Here is a 15451-nt window from a genome sequence, read left to right as displayed (position 1 = left end):
CACACATTCTAAAGTTTCTAGAGAACATATATTGCTTTTGTAATCATAAAAATCAATGTTTGTTTGTTTTTTAATGGAGATCCATGACCTAGAAAGTTGATAATAAGTCACTGAGAACAGTTCTTTGGGAGGCTTCTTCCCAACAGTGGTAAACACTCCTAACAGAGCTCTAACATAGAGACTGGTTTGTAAATAGCTTTATGAAGACAGAATAAGTCATACTAAAGTCAAGACTCATGATATCAATCACATCAAAGCAACTCAGTAGTGAAAAGAGATGGGATGGGTCAAACATTCTCCACACAGGAAAGATCCAAAACGTGTTTGACGGGATGGCAGAAATTAAAGAAGGAAGGTGCAAGAGAGGTGAGAAAGAAGTGAGAAGACTGAAGGGAGAAAAAGGAAAAGAAATTTTACGGAGAAGTAATTCGATTGAGCTTCATCCTGAGGACGACTGCTTCACCATCACACATCATTCTCCCTTTACGGAAAGCCCGAGGGGCAAACCCAACCACCTAACCACAGTCAGAGAGAGCCTCTTCTGAAGCAGTCAGGTCAAGAATACTCTGCCCGTTCCCCCCTTGTGTTTAAACCACCTGGTTCTACAGTCATTGTTCCCTACTGCTGAGACCCTTTCTCAATTATCACAGTCCACATGGAGATGGCTTCAGGCTAGACAAAGTGCTTGCAGAGGCCTGGGGTCATCCTCTCTTCCTTTCTACCAGCTGCCACTTACCTAGGTAGCCCCGGGCACCAGGCACCTTGCTGCTTTTGGCAGCCCCCATTTTATGGCAGCCTCCAGGCCAATCACGCTGAATAAACAAGGGTCAATTTCATCCCTCTGCAAGGGAACTACCCATTCAAAGGTAGACGTCATTGCTGTATCAAGCCCCAGAAATGGAGAGAGAAGGGAAGAAAGGATTGTGTACGGTTGAAGTGGAAGAAATAATGAAGAAGAGAGGGGACAAATGAAGGGGAAGGAATGTAAAAGGTAAGGGGCACAGGGGAGGGGATCCACTGGGGGCTTCTCTCACTAAGGAGAGGTGCAAGGTCAGCCCCACTGTTTCAAATGGTAGAAATGTCTGCTCTGAAGGCATAAGCCCCCTTCGCCTTCTACGGGAGCTTCATCCTTCCCATGCGTGCCCATCTGTTCACTTTGAGGAACACTGAATCTCGCCAGCTAATTCTGGGTTATAGGAATTGCTGCAACAGGGCCAAGAGGCTAGGTCCCAGCTTAAGGGAAGTCCTGGATGAGTCTTCTCTAGGTACATCCTCACCGCTCCACCAGAAAATCCTAACCTGTGTGTGGGTCAGGGGCTGGGGAGGAGCAGTGTTCAGGCACCAAGTTTCTCTGAATTTCTCAGATAATAAACCAGAATTCTAACTTCAGTAAAGTAAATCTTAGAGTTAGTCCCATTCACTTAGGCTTCCATTTATCCTCTGACCTCTTCCCTCCACAACACAGATTGAGCTCCTTTTCTATCCCTGGCACTGGGATGTTTGCTATATGCTTGACGATTCACAGTCTAGGGCAGGAGACAGAGAAGCAAAACAAAACTGAGAGAGGTCCAGTTTCATGGCTGAAGAATGAGTGTGTGTGTGCATGCTCACGTGGATATGGACGTAGGCGTGAGTCAGGGTATGTGATAACGCTGGATAAATCATAATAGGACAATGTTTGTCTTCCCAGTCCAGGGCACCCACTCCAAGCTTTCCTGGACCTGCCCCCATGAAACCTTAAGAGTTCCTCACCTTTACTTAGGAACAAAGAAAGTGGGCAAGAGGATGTGGAAGATCCTGATGGCTTTTCCAAATACTGAATTTACTCCAGATGGGCAGTTTCCTTGTCTGCTTATTCCTCAAGTTCACTCACTGAAAGTCTTAAAGCTGAGAATGCACAGAGTTGGCAGATAAACCCAAAATGCACTCTCCGCTTCCCACGCTTTTTCCCTCTCAAAGTACCTGATCCCACCACCTCCAAGACCTCCCATGTTAAGGAATGGCAAAGTATAATACAAAATCTAACGGGCTGGGTTTAAAATATCCTACCTAGTATTTGTGACTATGGTAAGTTATTTAATCTTTCTGGGCCTTGGCTTAATTATCTTAAAAATCCTAATGATACCACACACTTTATAAGCTTGTTCCATGTATTGAACATGTATAAAGTTGCAGGTATCATACTAATATTTTTACATAATCATTTTATTTAAGCCTCACAACAACCCCAAAAAGGCTTATTTTATAGATCAGAAAACAGAGGCTCAGAGAGGTTAAAAACACACCAAGAGGGGCGCCTGGGTGGCTCAGTTGTTAAGCGTCTGCCTTCAGCTCAGGTCATGATCCCAGGGTCCTGGGATCGAGCCCCGCATCAGGTTCCCTGCTCTGCGAGAAGCCTGCTTCTCCCTCTCCCACTCCCCCTACTTGTGTTCCCTCTCTTGCTGTGTCTCTCTCTGTCAAATAAATAAATAAAATCTTTAAACACACACACACACACACACACACACACACAAAGATTGCACGGTAATCTGTGATGGAACTGGGTTTCATATCCAGCTCTGTCTGACTCCAAAGCTCCTACACCTTAACCTAAGCACCAAACTATACCTAACACAGAGTAGGTATTCAATAAATGTGGAGTCCCTTTATATACCTCCTCATGTGTGAATTTCAGTGGTTTTGATAACGTTGGCACAACCCACACTCCCTCCAAAATTGCCTTTCAGTGGTTCTCCCCCTTTTTGGAGATGATCAGGAATCTGGATATTCAGACCACTTCTTTAAGCATCTCTTTTTAAGCAGATGTGTTGATAATGTAAGGTTCGGGTAATGAGATTTTCCAGGCCATAAGTTGCTAACTGTGAATTAATTGCCTAGCCTATTTGCAATAAATAAAGGGACTATTACATGTAAAAAAAAAAAAAATGCAAGGAGCCACTGAGCTTGTACAGAAAGGTTCTGTGTTGCTCCGCAGAAGCATTCCATTGTCATTTACACAGGATGACTGTACCAAAGACAATAAGTTAGAGCACCTCCTGACACAGTCTTAGGGTAGAAAGTCCCAGTCCAGGATTCAAAATCCTGAGTTAGGAGCCCCAGCGTGGCTTCCTGTGCGACTCTGGACAACTTACATAACCACTCTGAACCTCGGTTCTTCCTTTGTAAATTACCAGCACCAGACTAGATGACTCTTAAGGCTGTGACCAGCTCTAGCATTCGATGATTCTATATTAGCGGATACTTGGCAAAAACATGGTTTCCTTGTTGAGTGATACCCTGAGAAGTTCATATGGCCAAAAATAAATTCAGCCTTCTTTGAAATATGTGCTTTAACCCACTCAGTCTAGAACTATTTTGAGAAATACAATTATGCAGTAAATGTATGCTGCTTATTGTGGGCCCAAGGCATTTTTTTTCAGGTTAAGAAACTAGCAAAAGCATACACTCCTCATAAATTTACCAGTGAATACCACTGACCACACAAGCCCATAGTCCATATGCTGTCACAATGTCTGATAATCACTTAGGCTGTTGCTTTAATAACATATGCCCCCTGCTTACCAGGCTTCCCTGCTTCACACAGCTCCCTGGTACTGGAAACCATGCTTCCATTGAGGGAGCTCACAGCCCCTCCTCACCTTCCTCCTCCAGCCACTTCAATGACCGCTAGATTATGAAGGAACTCACAACCCCAACAGGGGAAGAGTGGTTGAAGAAGGCATTGATGTCTATCCTAGGAATGACTGACAATACCTCAGTGAAATATTACAGTCCTCCTGAAATAACTGAAGGTCTATTGTAGAAGAGGGTTTAGGTTTGGTCAGTTCTATATATCCCCGGGGTCCGTGGCATAGTGAGTACTGAATAAATGTCACCTGAGTGGATAGATCCTGTATCGTTCCCAAAGCCTGAACCAAGATCAAAAGAAAGATATGAGAAGAATTGAAACGAGTTCATGGCAAAAAGGAGATTTTTAGAATATTCAGGGCTATCCAAAAATGAAATGGGAGGTTAGCTCCTTTGTCACTGGGAGCCATAGAGTATTACTGGGCACAAAAGAGTGGGTTTGGCGGGGAGGGCCCAGAAGAGCTAGACTATCTTGGGCAGGTTTTTTAACCTATCCTTGACCCCACCATTCCTCAGATGTAAACTGAGCATAAAAATAGCACCTATCTTACACAGTTATTATAATGATAAGATAAGCTACCCACTGTTAAGCATTTAGTACAGCATATGGAGACAGAGTAAATGTTCCCAGAGTCCATAGAACATTTGAGGAATTTTCATCAAGGGTGTTTATGTTATCAGAGAGATTAGGTTAGACTCAAAAACCTCAGAGGTCCCTTCCAACAGTAAATATGAATCTATACATTCCGGTAAGAGTCACCCCACCCCCACCATCCCCTATAAATGTTTTTATCACCTGAATAGCTGACAGCAGACTTTTATTCATCAGTCTTTTTTCCTTCCACTTCTGCGCTCCACATAGACCTGACTCTGTAGCCCTCCACGGAAGGAGGCCTCACTTTGCAGTGGCTGGAGAAGTCGGTTTGTTTATGGAAGAAGTTTCCCTACAGAATGAAAAATGGGGCAAGAGGAGCAGACACACCCAGCTGGAGATGAGGTCCCTGTGAGCAACAGCATGCCACCACGTGTGGTGACATTAAGAGCCAGCCACTATCTTCAGGCCCAGAAAGGAAGACCTTCAAGTGTGGGAATAATTCAACTAGGCAAACATCAGAGCAGTTATCTTCCCTTTACAATGTCGCTGATGGAGATACAGAACGTGCTGCCCTTCGTTGGTGTGAACATGTGGCTGTGGGCAACTGTAGGAAAACAATATTCAAATACCAGTGGGCCACAGCACAAAACTCCAGACAAGGGGCCTGCAGAGAAGATTGAAATCAGAAAGGCACCAGGCTTTCTTTCCCTGGGGAAACAAAGAAGGAGAGCATGCTAATCCCACAGATTTCATAAGGTTTCTGATTTACTGGCCTCTCAGAAGGCTCTGTCGGGGTTTATCATTTTGATGAGAACGCCTTGCTGTAAAGGTTAAACATGCTAAGAAGCATGAAATGATCTTCTCCAAGAAAGATTGCATCTCTTTGCCAGGGAAATGGCCGTCCAATAGTCCACAGAAGGGGGCCTTCTAAGAGCTATTCATATCCAGGGTTTCCAGCCCTAAGTCCCAGAGGCACTTGTCCCTACAACATCCTCTTCTGTGGGCCTGGGTTTATTTTGTTGTTCATGGGGCAATACCTGTCTTTCTCTTCACATTTCTTCTCTCTAAATCACTTGCCAACATTTCAAATAAAATTTACCAGTAAGACTAAATTACCAGAGAGTGACGAAATGCTTCTCCTATAAGGCCATGATTCTACTGCTTAGTAGGCCAAAGGGACATAAACGTGTATCTGCACAAAACATGTAAAGATACTGGCCGTGCATATTTCCTTGAAAAATTCAAGCAAGGGAACTGAAATGAAAGGTTAAGAACATTATATACTATCCTCTGAGCAATTCAATTCCTACCTGGAGGCCCCTGTTTCCTCAATCAAAAACTGGCGGTGGGGATGGTTGTACCAGATGATATCTGAGCCTATAGATCTAGGACTCTTTATACTCTGTCTGGTTTTCTTCAGGTCAATCCAGTTTCAGGTTTTGAGTTTGTGCCTTCTCTTCACGATTGCTACATATCTGCTGTCTCCTGCCCTTAATAACCCCAAATTGGATTAAAACAGATCCCATGATAAAATAGAGGAAAGCCTGGGAAACTGGAAGGAAATTATACGCATGTGCTCTATGCACAGACACATATGTGATCCTCGGTACTGGGTGTCATTGCTGTAAAGTCCTAATGAGAGACCAGAATACAGGAAAATTAGAAACCTGGTTTTCCTGTCTCTAAGGAAAGAATCTTTTGTCTTAATCTCAAATACAGTCCGTTTTACAAGAGAAAAGGAAACTAAAATTAGTTTTCCCATCAAATCTATGCCAGAGAGCTTGGTCAAGATTATCACAGTTATCAACAACAGACCATTTGAACGTAATTCTTCAAAATCCAGGATTACACCAGAGTCACGTCTTGATTCCAAGCACAAACCACCTGAAGTATGGAGAGAACGTGCTTTGGTATGTGCCCTTATGGCACAACCCTCCTTCCCAATTTTAAATTCCAGCTTGTATCTTATGCTTAAACACAAAAATCTCATCTAGGTTATTTCTATAACACAAGAAAAAAAAATGGGATAAAAACACCAGCCAGATAATTTTTTTCATTCATGAATTGCTGAATTCTAGATTCAAAAAGGGGCATGTTGGCTTATCTATGTAAGCACAAGCACATTGTATACTTTGACTCTATAACAGAGGCTCCCAACAAGCCAATTAGCAGCCACTGGGGATATTCCCAGTGGTAAACATGGAAACCGAGGCACAGACAGAGGGTTAGTCGCATTATGTTCAGAGTGGGACCAGCACATACAGGTGACTCCTAGCTACATCCTCCCCACTCCTCCCAAGAATCTCCAACTGATCTGAGTAGAACAGGGAAGAAACAGTAACTTCTCTGGTCAAATTCTCGTTCTAATCCAGTCTTGGCCACTCTTTAGCCTTTGTACTATTAAATCCCATTGACAGTGCGCCTTAAATATCTGTTGAATGGGTCCCCAAAACTCAACCTCCACTCTCTCTACCTCACTGGGGGCTTATTTCTCATTCCTGAATTAATGCCAATGCAAACAGAACTAATGCACACTGGTTCGCTTGCTCCCGTCTCCCACATGCCATCCTGTTATCACATTGCTAAAAATGGCTCGCCTCCTGTAAGATAAGGTCTAAACTTGTTGGGAGAGCAAACGAGGTGCTTCACAGCTGGCCCTGCCACCCCTCCAGCCACACCTTCTAAAATGTCCCCTCCGATCCTCCTACTCCCAAGCTTTAGATTCCATCCACGAGGAAAACTTCCTCTTTACCAAAGTCACCTCTGCATATCTGTTCCCTCTGCCTGGAATACTTTTACCTGCCTGGTCTACCTGGCAGTCCTGCTACTCTACCAAGCCTCAGCTCTAGGGTCACCCAATTTGTGATGTTGCCCATGATCTTTCTCCCTGCATTTATGTCCCACCTTCCTCAGATTTCAGAATTTATTGGTACGTTTGTGAGGAGTGACACAATCAATCCTTTTGTATCCTGAGGGCTCGACGCAACCTCTGGCACACCGTGCTCAATAGGTGCTTTGGAATGAATGAATCAAGCCCTTAATTTCTTCATCCAGAAAATGAGGATCATAATATGCAGCCTGCAGAGTGGATGCGAGGGTTAAATGGCCCAGTGTATATTAAGAACTTAACATAGAGCATGCACATAATTTCCCTCAATAAATAGTAGATCTCTTAACTTCCTTTTCCTCTTATTCCAGACTGGAGCAAGGAAGGATTCACCTACCTGTAAAAAGACACACAGAGCCAGAGATGCTAGAAAAGGCTGTGATAATCTGTATGCATTTTAAAGCACTTGTTTCTCATAATTCAGCAGCATCTCAATTGTTTGCACCCACAATGGGCAGATGTCTGTGGGTAGTTAAGAAGCTTTTAGCAAAGGCAGTAATAAAGGTACAGAGTGGCAATATAAATGGCCACCTTGTCCCTGCATTTGACAGAACCACAGCCCACAGCAGGTGCGCACTGGTTCTAGGTAGCTGTCACGTGCTGCCCCAAAGTTCTGACCCTCACATTCTCAGGCTGAGCACAGGCCTAGCTGTAGATTTTTCAAAGATGTCCAAAGTCCCCAGCCTGTCCTTCTGAGGTCCTTAAGCTTCAAGACTCCAGAGCAGCTAGAATCTCCTTCCCTGATTTTTTTCTTTGAAGTTACAGGAGCAGCTGTGATCAGCAGTATCTCAGCTGTTAACCTGGTGGAATAACACTTAGGAAGGGTTCATGGACTCTGGGTCAATTTCCTGGGATCATACAATCTTGAGGCTCCAGGAAGGGAAATGCAGAAAACAAGAAGAGGAAAAAGAAGAAGCTAAATCTTCTTGCCACTATGGTAGTCAGCAGATAAACTGTATAACCTAAGCACCAACAAATAAGAAAAAAGTGAGGACGTGTTGGTTGATGTTGATGAATGGTATATTTCTTAAAAAGCCCCTTTCTCTGATTCATGTCATTACCCATCAGAAGGAGTAAAAACTGGACCGAAAAGGTGACAGCCTTGAAATGCTCTTAAGAAATCCAAGGTTCTATTCATGAATCCTTCAATTAAAACTTATGTATCATGGACCTGAAGTATTCCCGGAACACCAAGGCATTAATTTTCATAGATGAAGGAATCAGAGTACTTCATTGCAGTGCTGATATAACTAAACCCAGCCTCCTAACTCAGACAGTTCCGCAGCCTGTAAAGAACAAGGACTTGCATTCCTATCCTGCCCTTCACTCACCTTTACCCGTCTCCTCAGGATAAGGAAAGACACTGCCAAGCTGATGACATTTGAGACTCAGAGTTTTAGAATTGGAAGGGCCCTGAGAGAGCATGAAACTCAACTGCCTCATTTTATTTTTGCAGAACAGAGAAGCCAGAGTATCCAAGTTAGAACCTCAAGGTCACATATCTAAATAAAGGGCCTGGGTATCCCTGGGGAATGGGGGCAGATCCTCAATGGCACTGGAACCTATATGAGTGACCAGCATTACTATATTTGACCTTGGAAGCCAGGGTTTCTTTTATTCCTACACCAGTGAGTCAGTCTGAGCAGACCCCAGTGGATCCAGAATCAGTTATAAGTGATATATTGTGCTAAACATATTCTGATTTCTAATTAGTATTTCTTCCTTCCCTATGATTATTCCCTGAATTACTGCCCTTGGCAGACTGCATTACAATTTGCAGACTATTACTCCATCCCCTCCATGAGACACTGAGTTCATGAAGAACAGAAACCATGTCTTCTACAAATTTGCATCCTCACAACTTAGCTCACCACACCTGGTACAGAGAAGAGACAGACGCCTACTTGTGGGATCACTTTGGTAATGCTGAAGTTATTTCCAAAGAAGTATCATAGCTTCATTTCCTACAATTTGGGGAACCAAGAGCCACTGAAACTAAAGCTACTTAAGGTAGGAATGTGTTGAACATGTAAACATTTTAATAATCCAACTTTAATACTCTAAAAAAAAGGCACAAAATGATTTTGAGCTTTCCATAGTCATATGACATGACATCTAGTTGTCCAAAAAAGAGATCAGTGTAGACTGACCTAAGATGATGGTAGTGGAGAGGGAGACAGGTGAGCAGATGAGGATGAGATTAAATAAGGAATCAACAGGAAGTTGCGGAGAGATTTAATGAGATGGGAGAAAAATCAACGAGAATGCCAAAGACAATGGTAATGCCATTTACCGAGATGGGGAAAACTTAAAAAAAAAAAGTCTAACACTGAGAGGAGGGGCTCAAAATTTCTGTTTTTCAATGTTATAATTAAAATATCTATCAGAAATCTAAATGCATATATCAAGTAGACAACTAGATACAGAAAGCCAGGATTCCAAAGAGTTCCAGACTAGAGATCCCGGATTTGAGAGTCATTAACATATAGATGACCTTCAACACCATGGCAATGGATGAGGATACAGACTATGGATGAGTGTGCAGACTAACAGGAGACCCAGGACAGAGGACTGGGGCCTTCCAACATTTAATAACCACATAGTATGTTATTATATATAGTTCCAACATTTAATAACCACATGTTAGCACATTTCCCTTTGTTTTCCTGGAAGGACTATACACCCCTTCATCAAAATCAGGAGTTAACGTCAGTGGTTTTGCATTTCCGGCGTGTACAGCACAGTGCCTCAGACTTTGGGGGGCCCACAGAGATATTTAATGCACTGTTTTTCCCTCAATGACCTTACAGTCTAACCTCTTTCAGATATACAGGAAAGAAAGGCTGCTCAATGTAATGGAAAGTGCAATAGATTAAAAGTCAGGAATCATGAATTTTAACCATTCTACAGCTACTCCAAGTTAAAGTGATGTTTCCAATTCCTCACCTGCTGAAACAAGGATTAGGTGCAGGAAACATCGGCAGTACCTGCCAACTCTACTATTTCTGACGCCATAATTTCCATGTGGCATCCAAATGACACATTCCCATCTCATCTAAAGGTGGGATCTCAGCCTTCCCGGGCAGAAGGTGCTGCCGCTACCCCAGGAGCACACAGCAGCATTCAGACGGCTGGCTGAAAGGGAAGTCCCTGAGCTGGAAGGGGGAGCAGCTGCTGTCTGCACTCTTTTCCTGCTGGAACAAGAGTCACTTGAGAAAACTCAAAATATCTGCATTCTTGGTTTTCAGCTGGTGTTTATATCAGATGAATGGAATCCCAGGAACCAGTGAGAAGAGCAGATTTACCCTCTCATCACATTCTCTTGGTTGTGCAAGTTAATATTCTCAAAGGCATCCGATTTCCATGATCCCAGGAAATATTTTCTTTCATCAGACAGAAGCATTTCCATGTGGCTGGATATCTAGAACAGGATATGGCCCTATGGGTCAGGGTATGCTGAACTTAGCCATGAAAGAGCACTAAGAAAATGGTTCAGTAACATTTTATTTATATGTACGTATGTACACACACACACACACACACACACACACACAAACGTGAGTGTGCATCTGGGTGATCCTTCATATCTATTCTAGGTGACCACCCTCCTGGACAGAGCTGACTGATGGAAGACAGACAAACCAAATTAGGCCAATCAGTTTCCCTTTTTTTTTTTTTTTTGGAAAATGTAAATTCTAGATAGAAAAATCCAGAACCTAGAAGTTAGGAGAGAAGAATCGCTTCAATTACAGTGCCTTGGGGTCCCTGGGGCTGTTCTGCTTTCCTTTTAAAGATGTAGTTAGTGAGAGCTTCATTTGATCAGTACCTCTCTAGGTAATCATGCAGTAAATCCCCTTCTTTGACTCTGTTAGCCATAGTCAATTCTGTAGCTTGCAACCAAAAGAACATTACCTAGAAAGTATTAGCATCTTCATTTTACAGATAAGGAAACTGAGGCTTAGAAGAATTAAGAGAGCAATTTGTTGTAGGTCACCTAGCTAGTAAGTGGCAGAACTAACACACAAACCAGGTCTATTTGACTCTAACATTCATGCCATTAACCACTAGGCCACCCCAATTGTAAGTGCTATAGTGTAGGTTATTTTTCTTGTCAAAGGAATGGACTTGTGCTGAATCCTCCTTTCTTGCTTGCTAAATAAATGATGGCACACATTCAGAAAAAGCCATCTAGGGGAGAGGATAGAATCTGCACTGGCATCATCAAACTGAAGCTTGATGGTCCACAAACAAATCAAATCCAGTCTTGGCTACTGATGCTTGGCTCCCACCAACTGAACTAAACAGTCTGGCCACAGGGACAAGGAGAAGATGCCATGCTTGTTCCATGTCAACTGATCATATCTTCTTAAGAAAGACAAGCTAGAATGTTTCTTCAATACAATAGGGCTTCACAGGAGGGCAGGTGGTCTTCCAGACACAAGCATGTCAACCAAAGTGACTGGCATTAAGCAGCTAAAACAGGCCTTTGCTTTTTAGGTCATGGAGACAGACGTCTCCCACAACACTATGAATAACAAACCAAAATAGCTAGAGCTGAACAATTGGGATGGGAAGATAGATCTACATCTTCTTAGAATAGTATCAGATCATCCCGAAACATTCTAAATACAACATCCAGCTGACTGTTAAATGTCAAGATTTAGAGTTGCTATCTTCACAGGCAATAGAAGCACTCTCATGAGGGTGCAAGCAAGAGTCATCCATTTTTACTATAAGAGAAAGATACTTTTGCAAGTTAACCTTAACCTCATATATTCATGTATTTCCTAGGTCTCTTGCCTTATTTCCTTGTATCTGGAGGACAGCTTTGATCTGGGAGTCGCCCTATACACTGATCTGCTTGCTCACTTTGCTTGAGTTCTTGGGCTATTTTGATCTAGTGTCTGACCTGGGCCATCCCCAACTCTGCTTTTTCTCTGAATACCAATTTTAACATCCCACCTATGCTTTCTCTGTTTTATATAAACAAATGCCTCTCTAACCCTACCATTCCTATTGTGGGACCAGTGATACCAAGGGACTGACCCTGCAACCAAGTCCAAGTCGAGGATACAGTTTAGGCTGGATGGGACACAGTGCCTTAGAAATTGTCTTAATCTTATCACATTTAGTACAAATGATCATTTCTAGGCTTAGGGTTAATGTTTAGAGAAAATGGTAAACTGAGTGCCCAGGTTGATGGGGTCATGGTGGGTGGGGCAGCATTCCTGGATCCCAAGGGGATCATGGTCCTTACATAAAGAATGTTAACAAATATTTTTCCTTCACCACTCTTCAGAAGTGCCTATAGGGTCAGAGGTAGAGATAGGCCATCATTTTGTTAGAAATAGGAGACATGAAGATCCAAGAAACCTCGAATCCCCTTTTCCCAACCATTACTCCCCTACACAGACATGGTCTCTCCCATCTGTTTGCCCTACTGTTCCCCTATAAACATATAGCATAACATCTGCCACATGTTAGCACATTTCCCTTTGTTTCCCTGGAAGGACTATATACCCCTTCATCAAAATCAGGAGCTATGTCAGTGGTTTTGCATTTCCAGAATCTGATACAGTGCCTATAACATACTAGGGTTTCAATAAATATCTGCATCATGTATAAAAATGAATAAAGGACACTCAAAGCATCTCCACTGAGAAATCAGTTTCAATAAAGAAAAACAATGTCATTGGGTAACTCTACTTTCTCTGCTAGCAAGTAGAGAGTCCTATCATTTTTACACTCCACTGGTTCATTCTGAACATGGTGTCAGGAACAATACAGGGCCAAAAAACAATTAGCAGGGGAACAAAACAATCAGTTGCACCATCTGGGATTTGAGCGACGTATGGATCAAATGTCTTAAATTTGCTATGCCTCTTCTCAGTTGGCCAGAATGGATGACTTGGCTGCACTGTACCAGGAATAACTGTCCCTCATGTATCCCCCAATCAGCTGCCTCTTAATGACTAGTCAGAAGTGACAACATAAAAGGTGCAGTGACTTTCACTGTTCTTGGCAAATCTTGGACCAACTCCCACGGATATGCCCTTGGATAGGTAAGCTCAGAGACACCGTGCACAGCTGGCTACAGTCACTGCTGCCTGTCTTCAGCAGGCCCAAGGCCCTTGAGTTAGGAAGAGACCCAAGGGGAAGGAGTGAGAGGTCTGAAGTGATCTCTGGTTCTTATACTACTTCATAGGTAGTGGAAGATCTGTAACAGTGTGGCTGACACCAAAACTGTCTCACTCATCTCAGAGGTCAAATGCCCTTTCTATTTGCCCCAAACCAGGACCAGGGTAGTCTACCCTACATCAGTGTTTGGAAAAAGTCTAGGAGCTTGACAGACTGACCAGCCCCATGTGGCCCACTTGTGTTCCAGATGGCTGCTTCCTCATCTTGCTTCTATCTTCTGCTTGTCACAGCTTCAAAAATTCAGTGACTCTGAATTTACATTCCAAGAGCTCCAAGAAAGTTCTCTCTTCCTCCTTCACCCCAATGTGCTGTGTCCTGTTTTTGATCCAGCTGTAAAAAAAAGATCTACAGTTCTCTTGAAACACCGCTTAACTAATTATACAGTGGACCTCACAAAAGCCAGTCCTTGAAAACATCTTTGCCTAGTCATCCAGCCCCTTTTCCAGGCTTGTTCCAAGATTCATCCTCATCGGGTGTTATGCTGAGTGAAATAAGTCAATCAGAGAAAGACATGTATCATATGACCTCACTGATATGAGGAATTCTTAATCTCAGGAAACAAACTGAGGGTTGCTGGAGTGGTGGGGGGGTGGGAGGGATGGGCAGCTGGGTGATAGACATTGGGGAGGGTATGTGCTATGGTGAGTGCTGTGAATTGTGCAAGACTGTTGAATCACAGATCTGTACCTCTGAAACAAATAACGCAACCTATGTTAAGAAAAAAAAAAAAGAAGAAGATAGCAGGAGGGGAAGAATGAAGGGAGCGGAAATCGGAGGGGGAGACCAACCATGAGAGACAATGGACTCTGAGAAACAAACTGAGGGTTCTAGAGGGGAGGAGGGTAGGGGAATGGGTTAGCCTGGTGATGGGTATTAAAGAGGGCACATTCTGCGTGGAGCACTGGGTGTCATACACAAACAATGAATCATGGAACACTACATCCAAAACTAATGATGTAATGTACGGTGATTAACATAACAATAAAAATTTTTATAAAAATAAAAATTAGCCATTAAAAAAAAAAAGAAAAGAAATAGTGAGAAGAAAACTCCTTATCTAAAAAAAAAAAAAAAAAAAAAAAAGATTCATCCTCATCCCCAGACTCCTGATACTGGAAAATTCTGGCCACTGGTGGTCTTTAGGGAAGAGACCTTGCAGGTCCCTCCTCAAGAAAGTCTTCTCTTCCTTGAATCTCTGTCCTCCCAGTCTGGTCCACCAACAGCGCTCATTCTGCTACCTGGTATCATTTTATTACTGCTTCCTGTAGAGACGTCTCAGCTCTTCAGATAAAGAAATGATAAACTTCTTGAGAGCAGGAACTATGTCTGTTGCATATGCAGTATCTTTAAATCCCTAGAGCTACACCCTCAGCAAACACTTGATAACTATGTAAATTATCCCTTCATATAAAAGAGGCTGACAATCTATGGACAGCCAGCTTGAAGTCTATAAGCTTGGCATATAAAAGAATAAATCAAGCTGGAATTGGACATAGCTTATAGACCAGAATCTCCTTGTCTTCAGGCTGCTGCTTTTTACCTTTATCTCTGCCCTTCACCGAAACTGTAAATTCAGTGCAGACACAAGATGCCAACGTGGTGAATGGAAAGAGGCGTCTGCCAGCATCCTGGCCTGTGTGCTCCCCTCCTCCTCAGCCACCTCTCCTGCCCTTCCCCCCACCTCACGCCACACTCCAGTCCTTTCTGGACTTCATTCAGTTCCCCAACTGTGCCACAGTTTCTTACCTCTGTCTGTCTTTCTTGTCTAAGACACACGCCTTCCTCCAACCTCTTTGCCAAGCTAACTCCTACTCCTGTTTCAAGTCTCAGATTGCATATTTCTTCCTGACAGCAGCTTTTATGAACCTCTACAGTATGCCGGGTCCCCCTGCAGAGGGCCTCCCAAACTTCTATTTTCCCTTTGATAATGTTTATTATAATAACTATGACTTTAACAATCACTGACATTTATTAAGTCATTGTCTGGGAACCTACTAACTCACTTCATCATCACCAATACCTTCTGAGGTAGGTACCTGATTATCCCTATTTTACAGATGAGGAAATCAAGTCTCAAAGATATTGATTATCTTGATAAAGGTCACATTACTCCATAAAAGTCAGATTTCTCACCCAGCCTGGCT

General features: G+C 42.9%; 1 protein-coding gene across 11 annotated transcripts in view; it reads right to left on the bottom strand.

Moving 5' to 3' along the window:
• The window catches only part of NRXN3 (neurexin 3), a 1564009-nt gene that overhangs the window by 1046544 nt on the left and 502014 nt on the right, over positions 1-15451 (bottom strand). The window lies entirely within an intron of this gene.

The sequence above is a fragment of the Callorhinus ursinus genome, unplaced genomic scaffold (genome assembly GCF_003265705.2).
Source record: "Callorhinus ursinus isolate GAN/ISIS: 27379988/994484 unplaced genomic scaffold, GSC_fseal_2.0 scaffold8, whole genome shotgun sequence".
Taxonomy (NCBI): domain Eukaryota; kingdom Metazoa; phylum Chordata; class Mammalia; order Carnivora; family Otariidae; genus Callorhinus; species Callorhinus ursinus.
This window is presented reverse-complemented; position numbering and strand designations above follow the sequence as displayed.